The sequence below is a fragment of the Ambystoma mexicanum genome, chromosome 9, assembly GCF_040938575.1.
Source record: "Ambystoma mexicanum isolate Mex_15411 chromosome 9, UKY_AmexF1_1, whole genome shotgun sequence".
Classification (NCBI taxonomy): domain Eukaryota; kingdom Metazoa; phylum Chordata; class Amphibia; order Caudata; family Ambystomatidae; genus Ambystoma; species Ambystoma mexicanum.
The window spans coordinates 475,332,373-475,346,509 of NC_090931.1; the positions used below are offsets into that span (position 1 = coordinate 475,332,373).

Genomic DNA, 14,137 nt, shown 5'->3' on the forward strand with positions numbered 1-14,137 from the left:
CACACCGTGCTCCCCTCCAAAAGAGGGGGATGACACTGCCTCGGTCAGATTTTTAAGTCGATTTTATTGGGCCTGTGATTTGCTCCTCTAGGGGGAACAAGTACATGTTGACCGCGACATGCTTGTTCACTAAATGGGTGCAATGTCTCCCGGCTCCAAATTGCAAGGAAGAAACAGCAGCTGCCCTGATGATCAACCACATCTTCTCGCGTTTTGGACTACCACAAAGGATTGAGTCAGACCGAGGTAGTCACTTCACTAGCAAAGTGATGACAAAGATGTGGGAGATACTTGGGGTCAAAAGGAAACTACACATTGCCTACCAGCTAGCCTCTAGTGGTGGAGTTAAGAGATACAAGACAATTGTGTGCATATTAAAAAATGTGGCAGATTCTGGGCCAAGTTGGGACATTCAATTACCTCTTGTCCTGATGGCCATCAGATCTACCCTACCCCTTCTTCTGCAACTAAAATGTCGCTGTTTGAGCGGAGGACTGTTTGTTTATTTATTTGGTAATGCGCACCAAGCCCTAGGGTAGACGGGCGCAACAGAAACAAGAAATCTTAAAGCTTAGTTACAGTGCAGAGGTAGCAATACATAGAGCAGTGACTGCAATAGGAGCAAATTACAAGATGTGAGGTACATCAAATACAAAGCAATGGTCATAGTAAGTCAAGGAAGCATTAACATGAGTATCAGTATATGCATGCTGTTAGGCAGAATCCTGTGCAGTGCGCTTAGGAACCACTACACACAATTAAGACTACAGGTGGCAATACATGTTTTACCTTTGGTACAAGCCTGTACCGCTATGTCAGAGTGGTAGCAGTGGCGGAGCATCCAGGCTTATCTCAAGAGTGTATGAGCAGTAGCTGAGATTACACAAAGGGACCACAATTACTGTGACTCAAGCAAACACTGACTCAAGGTTTCAGGTAGAAAATATAAGTACATTTATTTTGAAACCATTAGTTATAAACAACACTTCTATTAAACTTGAACAAAACAAAAAAACACGTTAAATATACTACAACTAACCAATTCACTTTGTACATTAAGTCTCAAGGTAAGTACCCTGTGTTTGAATGAACCGGTGTTACGAACAAAACACGTTACCGCGATTGCGATCACTTTTTGACAGTTCGGTCTGCTAGATAAACGCGTATCCATGACATGGAATGCTACCGGGGCAAAAACACATTTAGCACCTGAGGTACCCAGAGGGAGTTGGAGGCAAAAATCACAGGCAATATTTTGGTTAGGCAGACAGAATCTTGAAACACTCATAGACAGTAGTTCAAAAGTCGAAGGGCCGGAGCCAGGGTCAAGTGACACCGGGGGCCTGTTGCCGAAGATCACACAGTCAGACAGTTCACAATTCAGCATAGCCAAAAGTACTTCAATATCGTCAATGTTCGGAAGCAAAAGTTATAAGAAGGAGGGAAGACCAGGGCAAGCCTTGGAGATGAAGAAAAGGGGTCCACCCAGTTTCCTCAAGCAGAACACAGTACCTTGTTTCAATGGTGCAGCTGGTGCCCTGGCAGTTGTTCCTGTTGGTTTCCCGCAGACCTACGATTCCTGGAGCTTCGTTGTGAAGGAGAACATCTGAAGGGGGTCTGCACCACACAGGGATGAGGCCGGCAGCAGCGACAAGGAATAAAAGGTATGCTCCTTAAAAACAGGAGAGGCTCTTCAAATGACTATCCGGACCACTACAGCAGCGTGCAGCGTTTTCGACCAAGGAAGAGGATCCTCTGGCTGTGGAAGATGAGCTTGTTATCCCCACCAAGCTCAAGGGAAGAAGACTCCGGACTGGATCTTCTCTAAATCGTTAAAGGGCAGATAGCTCAGGGCTTCACCAGGGCGGGGTAGTTGCAGCAGCCGTCGTTCTCCCCTCTTCTCTTCGGTTCCTTGTAGTTCCAGTGGCGACTCTCTGACTTCTAGCCCAAGAGACCTGCCTTTTATGCGCAAAACCCCCATTCACACAGCCTGGCTGTCAATCACCCAGCAGGGGGGTTGTTCAGCCCGGACAACTACCCTGTCCAATCATGACAAAGTGCGACTTGGGTTTCCCTGTGCAGGGGGTGACTACACCCCTCCCTCACATTCAGCCCACCTAGACACCCAGGTGCCTTGAGGAGGGCTTCTGAGCAGAAGCCCGCCAAAAGACAGTGAACAAAGAAAGCAAACCTAGTTTGCCGCGCAAAGTAAAACACAAGAAGGACTTTAACAAAAAGAAATGGCAAATAAACCCAACCGGGGCCAAAAGAAAGAATTTGGTCAAGTGGGTTTATGGTCGAGGCTAATATAATAGCCAAGAACAGTACCACGTTTATCTAATATAATCGCGGTAGAAAAGTTAGGGTGGATACCACTGCCACCAGCCAAGTCTAAATGTTAAAAGAGCAAAACAATGCTCTAGGAGGTACAGATAAAAAGGGATACGAATTAACCCTTTCCAGTACTCCATGGAAGATGGGGTGTACTGGATCTGTGGTAGATTGACTAAGTAAAGTTAATGGTAACTTTACCCTTTTCTGGGGGACGGTAGTCACCTCAGAAATGGAGTCAGGGGAGTCTGAACGACAACCCTGTGCCACTGCACAGAGGGTGCTGGGTGACACACAAAGAAGGGGGCTACTGAAGTGGTGTACTCCAGAGCCCACAATTACAAAGAAACAGGTAGAAACACATAGCAAAACACAGGTAAGAGTGGGGGGAAAAGCTCACACTCTTACCAAGTGAAAAAAATTAACTCCAGAAGTCCAGCAAAGTTGCTGGGGGACTCACTAGGTGAGGGAAATTAGCCATAAAATGAGGTGCATACAAATATGACAGAGCAGACGACCATGCGTGCAAGGTTAACCAAAGTACAGTGTAGTTTGGCGGAAGCAAGGGTCGTGTAGGGGTCGGAGAGGTAGAAATGTAAATCGTCAGTTAGGCGTCATTGGTGTGTAGCCAATTGAGTACCTTTTATATGAATTTGGGGTAGGGTTGGACCAAGGATGGTGCTTCGCCAGCATCTGCTCTACAGAACCCAAGAGCAGACCTTGATAAATGCCTCCACAACTCATGAGTATGTTGAGAATCTGAGAAAACACCTTCAACATGCTTTTGCCTATGCTCAGTGGAATCTAGAAAAATCTGCAGACAGTATGAAGACCCACTATGACCTCAAGACAACTAGAAAAGAATACCAAGTAGGATACCGGGTCTACTTGTACAATTTCCAAAGGAACCAGGCCATACAGTGCAAATTTCTTCCTAGCTGGCGGGGTCCTTTTGAAATTGTAGACAGAAGCTCACCAGTCGCCTACAAAATCCGTATCCCCAAAGGCATTTTGGCAGAAGGGGAAGATAAGTGGGTCCACATCAACAAGCTGAAGTGTTGCCATCCTAGGCACACTCTGCAGCAACTAGAGGATTCATCTGGAAACCCAGAGGGGGACATTCCAGCTCCCTAGAAAATTCTGACTGTAAAAACCAGTCCATCTGTTATAATCAATAATAATTATAAGCGGGAAAGACTGTCATGTGTCAAATGCATGCGTCTGCCCCACTACATGAATAGTGGTGGGGAAATGTCCACAAATATAATCTGTTTTGTCATCATAGGACTTAAACCATGGATCCTAAGCTCCAAGAAGGACCACTCGGGGACCGGAAGGAAAGACCCAAGGGGCCCGGGGTATCGCTCCATACGCTCATCCGGAACCGGCGAGGAGAACATGTCGATTCAGCACTGATGGGAGAATAAGACGAATTTTCCACTTGGACCAAAAAGAAAACTGAACATCCCAATCTCCCGACTTCCCCCTTGACGGGCGGTCAAAAGTCAAGTCGCGAGGGGGGGCTTTGTGGGATGTATTAACCCATTTATGCTCTGCCCTGCGACATCACTGTGTGCTGATGGTGCCAGAATCATCAAGGAAAGTGCGCTCTACAAAGCACAAAAAGGTGGCTGCCAAATCTACCATGCATGTTGTCAGTGGTGGAATGGAGACCGCACTTCTGAAACATGTCATTGGGCTGCCCAACCAGTAAAGATGGAGCACAGATGAAAAGCAGTGCTTGCTGAAAGAAATCCGAAATCTTGCATTTTAAATCTTTTCTTGGTTGCTGAAAATACAGAATGCTGGTCCGAAACAGCCACAAACATCCAATCATCTTGTTGGGTGTCACATTTCACTGAATTCAAGAAATTGTGGTGAAATTGCAATATCCTGGAAAGCTGAATTTATCATCAAAACACCCACAGCACCAGAGTGCTTGCCTGTGGGATTTGTCAAAATGTGGGTGCAGTACCAGCAGCTGCCTGAATGCTGTTTCAAAAGCCTGCATTAAAACTGTAACTTGTACCATTAAGATCGAATGTCTAAAATCTGAGTAACCTAGGTTGTAACTATTTAAACTTCATGGTTTAGAGTCTGGAATCAGTGTTCTAGATGATTGTTTAAAATAAGCTTGCAATTTTAAAACAAAGAAAAATGTAACAAAATGACCTTTAAAGTAAGCCTGACTCCAAGCCAAAACCACAAACAACTTCCCCCACAGGGCCAGGTACCTCCCTTGCGCTCTCCAGACCAGGAACTCACATTCATGTGATGATTAAGAGGGGAGGGGCACGTGGGCTGCTCTGGGAAGGGCACAATGGACTTCCTCCCAGGCAAGGAGATGCTAATCAGGAAGGATCGTAAATTCCCTCTGCCAGAAGGAAGAGGGCAGAGATTGCTTCTGAGCTGCAAGAAGGAAAAGGAGGCGGGGACAGACAACATTTGTTGATTCACAATGGACAAAAAGCATATTTCTAAAAAGACTGATAATTTACTGTGGACAATTGTAAAGAATATGTAAACCCCGGACTTCTAAACCTAAATTCTGGCTGTACGTTTTAAGAGGAGCCAGAACTCTGTGCTATGTTCTGGGAAGTAACTGTATAAATTGTGGTTTTATATCAAATGTAATTATGTCAAAAGTATGAAACTTCACACACTTATGCCCATAGAGCATGCGCACAGTTGTACAAATTCTTGGATAAACTACACATTGTCTTCTGGCCTAAAAGGGCAGAATTCTGTCAAAAGCAGAAACAAGATCCTACAATGACGGGGCTTCGAAAAGCACTTACTCCACAAAATATGTGATCTAGATATGTTATTGTTATAAAGTCTGCAAAATTGTAAATATGTATTATATGAAAAGTAGATTTCATGTTCAAAAGCCAAGGTGAGGATTCCCGGACTCATAAACCCACATCATCATGGTGACACCCTGTTTTCTCCTCCAATCAAGGGAGAGGGGAGATTCTAATCTATAGCCAACCAAGGGGGGACGCTTAGGATAATTCAACACACACACCCCTTTACCAAATGCATAAAAAGAGACAGCTGAGGACTTAGAAAGACACAGATTCACCCACCAACCGATTGCTGGCGGAGCACCTTGCAAGATAACTTGACATCTTCCCTGCTCCAGACTCCAAAAACTTGGCAAGCAGAAAGGCCCATTTCTATAGCTGAACCATTCTAAGGTAGGCCTTAAAATTCCAGAAACCAGAATTTACCCCAGACATCTAAGGGGAACCAAAGAACAGCCGGGCTGTGCTGTAACTGCTTTCCTGCTAAGGATTATTACCAGAATCCAAAGATCCAACCCAGTAGTGCTGTGCTGTACTGCGCTGTGAACCAGAGCCATTGCTGTCCCAGTCCAGTGTGCCCAGCAGAATTTGACCAGAATTCCTGACGGTTCGGTTCAAACCGATATAGTTAGTATAGGACTGTCACTAGTCTATGTACTGTCCATAGCAATCCCTATCTAAACTCATCCTCTATTATACTCAGAACTGCATCATTAGAAATATTTTTGTATTGCCTGAACGCTCTATCTCATCCCTATCATCATCTCCTATACTAGTAATGTTAAACGGATCTTTGCGCTGATATATTTCATCTGGAGAAGGCAAGCGTCTCGGCAGGCAAAAACCTGATCCAGAGGCATCCTGGTCTGGTGGCTGTACTGTCGTGTAGTATTTGCTTCTTCATAGTCCATCCCTAGTGTAAAGAAATCCTGTTTGTCTTTTAAAAGTGCATCCCTGTTTCTTATTTGCCTCTATTTGAAAAAACGACCTCCATGAAAACGTCCATAACTTCTTCAAATGTCATGCTAGAAACGAAATGTCTGCTTGTAGCCAACACCGTAAGCTTTCCAGAGAACCCAAAACCGCCAATCCCTATAGTTTTTCCGCAATCGCGATTACCGCGGGTTGAAAAGTTTGCCACAAATTTTGCCTTATTCTAGAACGTGTAAAACAGCTTTTCATTGCATCCAACCTCAATTTTCAGCTTTCAACTTGCTCATTAGTGTCAAATCATTGCTAGTGCGCCTGCTGCAACTTCAAGACCGTTGGTTTGCCCAGTGAAGCCCTGCTGCAGTGCCAAAACGCTAAGTTCGCATTGACAGAGAAGCCCCTGCAAGGACGACTTCTCCTCTTGAGTTGGTAGGACCAATAAACTCCAAAGTAAGCCACCTGGACTTCCATCGCGGAGCTGGTTGAACTGTCACAGAGTTGCTGCTGGAAACCGTATAAGCAGGGAGAGGAACACCAGATTGTGTGTGTTGCTTTTAAGCTGGCCAAGAGCTCCAGGAAGATCCTCTGTACTCCCAGGAACCAGGACTGACCGAGCTTGAGCCCTCTCAACCGAGTGCGGGACCCCAGAAGCAAGGAAAGTCCATCTTGACAGCCAGGAACCGCAGTGTTGCCATATGCGGTAGACGCTAGGAGCTGAAACACTGAACAGCCACAAAAGTGAAGTTTGCCAGTTGCGAGTTTTGACCGTCCCAGTGCATTGCAGGAGTCTCCCGACGTCCTCCCTCTTGTCCCATCGACTGAGGCCCAGGAACAGTAAGACCTGCAGAGCTGCACAGGAACAGGAGTCATCTGCTGCATCTTTTCTTTATTTTAAAGGTACTGCACAAAGTCTGAGAGAACTTACCTCTTGTTGTAGAGTTGCTTGCATCTTCTACCACTCACAAGTCTAATCAGCTTCTGGCCCTACATTTGATTCTTCTTTTCTTCAAAGACTTCTAAAACATTGCGCAAAAACTTTTCCATTTACTTACCAGAGGTGATTCATCCTATATAAGTCTTTTGCCCACTGACTTTGGCTTAGCCTATTGTATTGAATGACTCTTTCTGGGGGGATCCAAAAGTATTTGCCTGCTTAAGAATATTTGTGGTCTCCTGTATGTTCTAAATAATATTTTCTTTTTGACTTATTACCATATGATTCTAAATGCAACAGTGCTATATTAATGTCCCCCGCGTCCCAGCAATTGAAGTCACCTGAGGGTATAGGTGGTGTCCGTGGGCCATCCCAAAAGGGCATCAACTGATTTAGAGATATTAAGAGTGTGTATTTCATGAAGTGTATTCGAGGGTTACTATTATATTGCTCCCTTCTGAAGAAGGCTTATTCTATCTGACTGATAAATAAGTGAATAATTGTTTATTCAAGAAACCTTACGTGAAAGAGTTTATTTGAATACTAGTAACTTTAAATCTCTGTGCAACTCCACTCAAACTCACATTGACCCCTCTTGAGATAAGCCTGGCTGCTAAACACACTACCAAAACTGTGTAGTACAAGCTTATACCAAAGGTTGGGTTTGTTATACCTGTAGTCAGAGTTGTTTGTAGTGTTCCCAGAGGGTACTGCATACAAACTTTGCCTAACACGGACATGTCGAGTAATTATCGAATCAGCTTGTTTCTGAAGTGAAACGCAACAGAAATGTCACAGAAGCGATCGTTCAGAAGCACGCTAGCATGCGAAAGAAATAGTAAGGGTCAGCGTGCGTGCTTCATATACCAGTGTAGACGTCACAGCAAGGGACTTTACGCAGGCCGTCGAGGGCCATGACTCACAGTTGCATGACGCTCGACCATATGAAAAAAAAAATAAGCAAGCTGCAAGCAGACTTGGATATATCAAAGATGATGAATACATTGGAGGACACAATCCATTCGAAGGGTTTTATCCATACCTGAACTGAAGTTTGTTTCTGGGAATGTACTCAGCAGGTGATGTCAGGAAGTGTCAAATTATAAGGTAAGAGGGTTTCTAGTGAGGTAGTTCTAGACAGTCTCTAATACTACAATCACCCTTCTGTCCCAAAGGAATGGACAACTAGGACTTCAGTTTTCTGGCATGATCAAAGGGAAGTGATGTGCATTAATGAGTATAGGACTGATAAGGTTTCCCGTTCCAACTTTACAAGATGTTCCTTCCTGAGAAAGCTCCCAACAATATGTTGTTAGGATTGGGAAAACAAAGTGGCACGGTTTTATAGTAGGGATAACGATTTTGGGTAAGGTTTTCTATCTTGACCTTTGACTTTTCATAGGCAGTTGACCGGGTCTACAGGCGACAAACTAGATGTTCCAAAATCTTCTGGAGTGAATAGTATAGCGTCAACACCCAGTTCAAAAACTGGGACGGGGGGTAACGGCCCGGCAGACCGAGTTATATGCCCGAGTAAAGCAAGGGTCTATAACAAGGGCACCAAGACATTTCAGCCCTTGAAACAGGGTTTTAACGCTATTAGAACCCAGGGAGGTAAAAAGAAGTATTTTCGTTCAAAGAAAGGGATGGGTAACATCATCCCCTTCATTGAAAGAATATACTGTGCCAAGATGGCCCCCATGGTTATGGAAGGTGGCACTCCATACATAGCCCCAACTCCATTTCCATGGTGGTCGCAAACGGAGAAGAAGGTAAGCTGATGCAGCGGCAATCAAGAAGGTGGTGGGGGGGGTTAATTGAAAAAAAATAAAAAAAAGGGAAAGGGTGGGAAGAAGATAGCAGCCCGCGGCAGGGAAGGCAGCCTGCAGGTTCCATGGAACATGGGCTGAGATTAGCAGTTTCAGCCAACGTTTCATGAAACCTGATAAGCTGAGCCTGGACAGAGTGCTAATATAAATTCACACTGAGCCAGTAGTGTAAATTGGTTGGGGTCATGACTGAGAAAATACCTCATCAATCAACACTCCAAGAGGAGTGAGAATGAGAAGCCCACTGGCTTGACTTGTATTTATTTTATTTCTTTCAGACTTTGACTCTGCTATGGCACCAGTGTGAAGAAAAGTAGGGGGTTGGAGGAGAGGTTGGAGGGGCTAGGAACTGCATCCCTTTTATAGACTGGCAACACAGCAAGGTTTGACCTGCCACCTAATGGAAATCTGAAGCAGCCAAATGCTATTTTTAAGTCATTTAGAACCTTAACTAAGCTAAAGTAGTTCATTTTGGAAGATGATGTCCGAATTTTAGATGGAATTCACATCGAATTTACATGGTAAAAAGTTTCAATATATTTACCTAGGATGAATATTTTGAATGTAACCAGCATAGACTGAGCAAGCAAATCAGGCAGCCAGTGGGTGTGTTTTTTTCTTTTCTTTTCTTTCAAGGCCAAGGGTGTGCAAGCTGAAAGAATCATATAATGTATTTAATATGAAGCACTGCAGCTATGAAATGGTAAGCTTCACAGCAGGTTTATTTAAGAATACATGTAAAGAACCCCAGCACCACCTCCTCAATCCAGCTCAGTTTCCCCAATTGCCTTTCCAGAACCCAGAGCTCAATTTCCCCCCATATTCATTGCATGCCTACATTCCATGATCCAAGACACTTCATAACATCTCCTCTCCTTTAGTGACCACACCCTCCTTCTCACAACCGCAACCCTATTCTTGATCCTCTCACTCACACAGCACCATCCATCCATCCATCCATCCATCCATCCCACCCTCAACCTGCACGGGTTCAGAATGCAACAAATGTCCCTTTCTTCTCACTACACCCTTCTTGATCTTCACACAATCTCCAAATTGAAACAACTTCTTTCGGCTCTTCTCATTCTTCTTCAACACCCATTTCTCTGTTTTATTTACTCAATTTATTCCTCAATTTGTCCACCATGCAATCAGATTCTCTCGCTCTTCCCAGTACAAGATGGACCACTTTTGTATTGGATTCCCCGCCCCTCATCATTTCAAACGGGCTAACACCAGTGACAGCATCAGCCACAAGCACATTGCATCCAGAGATAGCATCCATAATAACATCCATTTGTCCTTTCCACCATGCCATTACTCTCCGGGTTGTATAATGCAGTCCTCTTATGTCTGATACTACACCTCTTCAAGTACTCCTGAAAATAGCCACCAGTGAATTGTGTCCCATCATTAGTGAGAATACAGTCAGGCACCCCTTCTCTAACAAACACCTCCTGAATACAGTCTACCACAGTTTCTCCACAGATTCCTCTCATAATGTATGCTTGGTTCACTGAGACGACAAGTCTATTAGCACAATAATTAATTTTATTTGACCTCCTGCCATTTCCACTGGAGTCGTCCCAAACCATCTCGGGCACACCAACTTCCACCAGGGGTTGCACCCTAGCAAAGTCCCCTTTTTCCACCTTATCACATTCCACACAATTCGCCAGCCTCCTGTCCACATCCCAATTAAATACTGGTTACAAATACTCTCCTCTTAACACAGCTAGAGTTTGAAACACTACCACGTGTCCCCCATGTGCAAAGTCAACAATCCTATTTCAGATAGATAAGGGGACACATACTCGCTCCCAGGGATGCAACAAATCTCCTACAAAACACAATTCATCACAAATCTACCAAAAAGCCCTTACATCTTGATTTAGCTTCCACTTACTCAGCCATTCAGATGCCACATAACTTAACATGCTACGAAGTAAGGCCTCGTCATTGTTCACAGCATTTAGCCACTCCTCCTTGCTCACTATGCCATCATGGTTTACAAAAACCATGTCAGAAATGTCCACTACACTTCTTCTTGACCTCCTACCCTTGATAAATGATCAGCCAAACCATTCTTACGACCTGGAAAGACCTCTGCATGGAACTTGTGACTATGCATCCTTGTCAGCCAAATAGCCACACTTCTTGACACTTTACTCAATCGTTGATTTAAATGTACATTTTAGAGGTTTATGGTCAGTCCTTATAACAAACTCCATACCCCATACACTGTTAAAACATTATTCCATGGCCCAATGGCATGACAAAGCCAACTTTTCCAAAACAATAATTTTGCTCTGGACCCCTCAACATCCTGGATGCACAAGCTATAATCTCTTCCTCTGCGTCCTCTTATTGGTGACAAAACCGCACCACCATCACTCACATAAACTGTAATCACACGCGTCCTCGTTTGTCAAAACAAGGCCTTCACCAAGCCGATTTCCTGTTTTATCCCACAATATTCCCTCTGACACAGGTCGCTCCCCACACATTGTTCTCCCTTTTTAAGATGCTCATCCCAGTCACTTTATCTGCAAAGTTTTTAACAAATTTCTAATACAATTCCATTATCCCTAAGAAGGATCACATAGCTCCCTTGCACTTTGACCTCCCAATCTTTTTTATTGCATAAACCATCTCACTCTTTGGTTTTATACCAGACCATGACACTTCACAACCAAGGTATTCCACACTGTCTCTTCTAAACATCCACTTCTCTCTCAATGTCACTCCTCTCTGTTTAAGAATCTCCAACACCCACTCTAGAATGATATCATGCTCATTCCCCACTTCACCACAAATTAACACATCATCCTGAAAACAAATGTATCCATCTCTTTTTGGTACACTGAATGCCAATACAAGACCAAACGGCAGCCTCCGAAATTGGAAAATTCCTTCATGCGCTATAAACCACCACTCTTCCAATTCAATCTGGTGACACGCAGAGGCTGTATCTAACTTTGAAAATACCTTTCCTTCACCCACCTTGGCGAGCATCTCATTCATATTCGGTAACGGGTGCCTTTCCACCATCACACACCTATCACGCAAGTCAACACACAACCTCAGCTCCTCCAGTGGTTTCTTAAGCGTGCAGAGTTAAGCCAGTCATGACTTCCCACAGCAGCTGAATTTCAAGGGTTTTGTTGCATTAAATCTGCACCTTAACTGAAGTTTTTTCATTCAATTTTAAGGGTTTTGTTCTACTATAGTTTTTTATGGGACACCAGCCATTGCCAGTACATGTTCCCCTCAATACGTTTCTTTTGGACCCACTAGTTGGCCACAGCCAACTATGTATGTTATTTGGGCCCATTAGCCAGAGCCTTCGTGCTCACCGGTCACAGCCATATTGCATCCCTTGACTTGTTGCTCCAATAGGTTACCTGCCACCTCACTGCAGCTGTAAAATTAACTATTTGTTTTAACTTTTTTCCCCATACCCTTGGTTATATTAGCAATGTACTACAAAAAATCCTGGTTAACTGTAAACAGGCGCAAATAACCGCAGATATCCGTGTGATACACTTTTAATTTCCGATCCCGTTTTTGACTATATCGCCAGATATAGGAAAATAACCCCGGATATGCGAAAAATGTTAGAGCTCTGAACTTCGTCCCCAAACCCCATTCCTAAATTTCACATGGTGTCCACTTTCCCGCTCCTCACCTCAAGCCTGATGCCATGTCATCCTTTTTCCTCTGCCAGATGACATTTTTTCCACTTTTTATTTTTTCGGCTAACCCTGAATATTCCCAAATGGCCAGTGGGTTGCAAGTGTTTTTAAAATATACAGTGGGCACGGGCGAAGGCCGTGGCTACTGGTTATGGCTATTAATGTTTTCAAATCAATGAATGTTTTAAAAAAATATAGTGGCCATGGCCGAAAGCCATGGTCAAGGGCATGGAAAAAAACAATGATGAGAAAAAGTCTGGTAGTATTCTAAAATATACACTGGCCATGGCACCATGGCTAGTGGTCTGGTAGTGTTCTAAAATGTACAGCGGCCATGGCCACTGGCTAAGGCCAAAGGCCGTGGCTAGTGACGTAATAGTGTTTTAGAAAATACAGTGGGCACAGCCGAAGGACATAGTCATTGGTCTGGTAGTCGCCGAATGGCTTTTAGCCATAGCCGACAGTGATGGCCAGTGGCACAGAACAAAACTATGGTATAACAAAATATTTGAAATTCAGGGACAAAACGTTAGTTGCAAGGACGTTAAGATGAGAACTTAACCCAACAAAACGGCTGAAATTCAGCTAACGCCACCTTAACTTTGCGCTGTCTGTTGCACAGCCTATGACCACAAAGATATCATAGATGACATTTATGACATACACAAAAGTCAATGTATTAAAAAATGTGATACTATTTAACGATTACTTTCACTTTGTACATCCCTCCATCCATGTGCTCTCCATCTCACCTATTAACTCCAACCGCTACTCTATCACCTATCCTTCTTTTAGCTCTGGCAAGTGAAATGTGCAACCCATACAAGAATATCTTGGTTTGAAGCCCTTTCGGGTCCCTACTTTGCTGCTCTCTGCCTCCCCAGCCAGTTTCCAGCCTTCCTCTGCTCCCACCCCTCTCTTATACCCGAGCTCTGTGATTGGGCCTAGCTGCCCATAATTTTCCTTCTGATGATCCCCTCTTCCCTACACCTTTATCCGAGTCTCTTTAGCTCTGGCAAGTGGATAGGGTGAGTGTGCTGCTCCAAATCCTCTCCCCATCTGTTTTTGAAAGGGTTCATGATCTTGGTTTTCAGCACTTTCGGGTCCCAACTTTGCTGTCTGACTCCCCAGCCAGTTTCCAGCCTTCTTCTGCTCTCGCCCCCCCCCATCCCGATCTCAGTGATTGTGCCTAGCTGCACTATTTCAATCACATCACCCATGACAGCCCCACTGTCCGGTCAGCCCCCAAGGCAAAGGGCAGCCCCTACAGAAGCGGCTCCGGATGATGTCTGCAGGTGTCAGCAGGGGGAAGCAGGCAGCCATCAACCATCAGCAACTACTAAGATAAGTGTGGTACAGTCGGGGAGTGACAGCAATTACTGCATCCCACTAAACTGACCTACCTCTCTCATTTGTCATTTTCTTATTTCCATGGTAGCATACAGAAGTATGGTATTAATGTTTCACAATTACAGTTATGCTAGATTGCCATCATGTATAAACCATCCTGTATAATTCAACTACCAATCACATTACCTTTCCTACTACCCTCGGGCTTCTCGTAGCTAGCATTCTCTCCACTGTAACGCGTACCTTGTCACCATAGGAGCG

The 14,137-nt window shown here is 44.3% G+C and overlaps 1 protein-coding gene across 2 annotated transcripts in view; it reads right to left on the reverse strand.

Moving 5' to 3' along the window:
- The window catches only part of NCBP3 (nuclear cap binding subunit 3), a 552,095-nt gene that overhangs the window by 478,404 nt on the left and 59,554 nt on the right, over window positions 1–14,137 (reverse strand). The window contains exon 3 of one of the 2 annotated variants that reach the window (XM_069615024.1): window positions 9,376–9,483. The exons of the other annotated variant lie outside the window; for it this stretch is intronic. The gene's annotated coding sequence lies outside the window, so the exon portion shown is untranslated. The remainder of the gene's footprint in view (window positions 1–9,375; window positions 9,484–14,137) is intronic. 2 annotated transcript variants of the gene reach the window in all.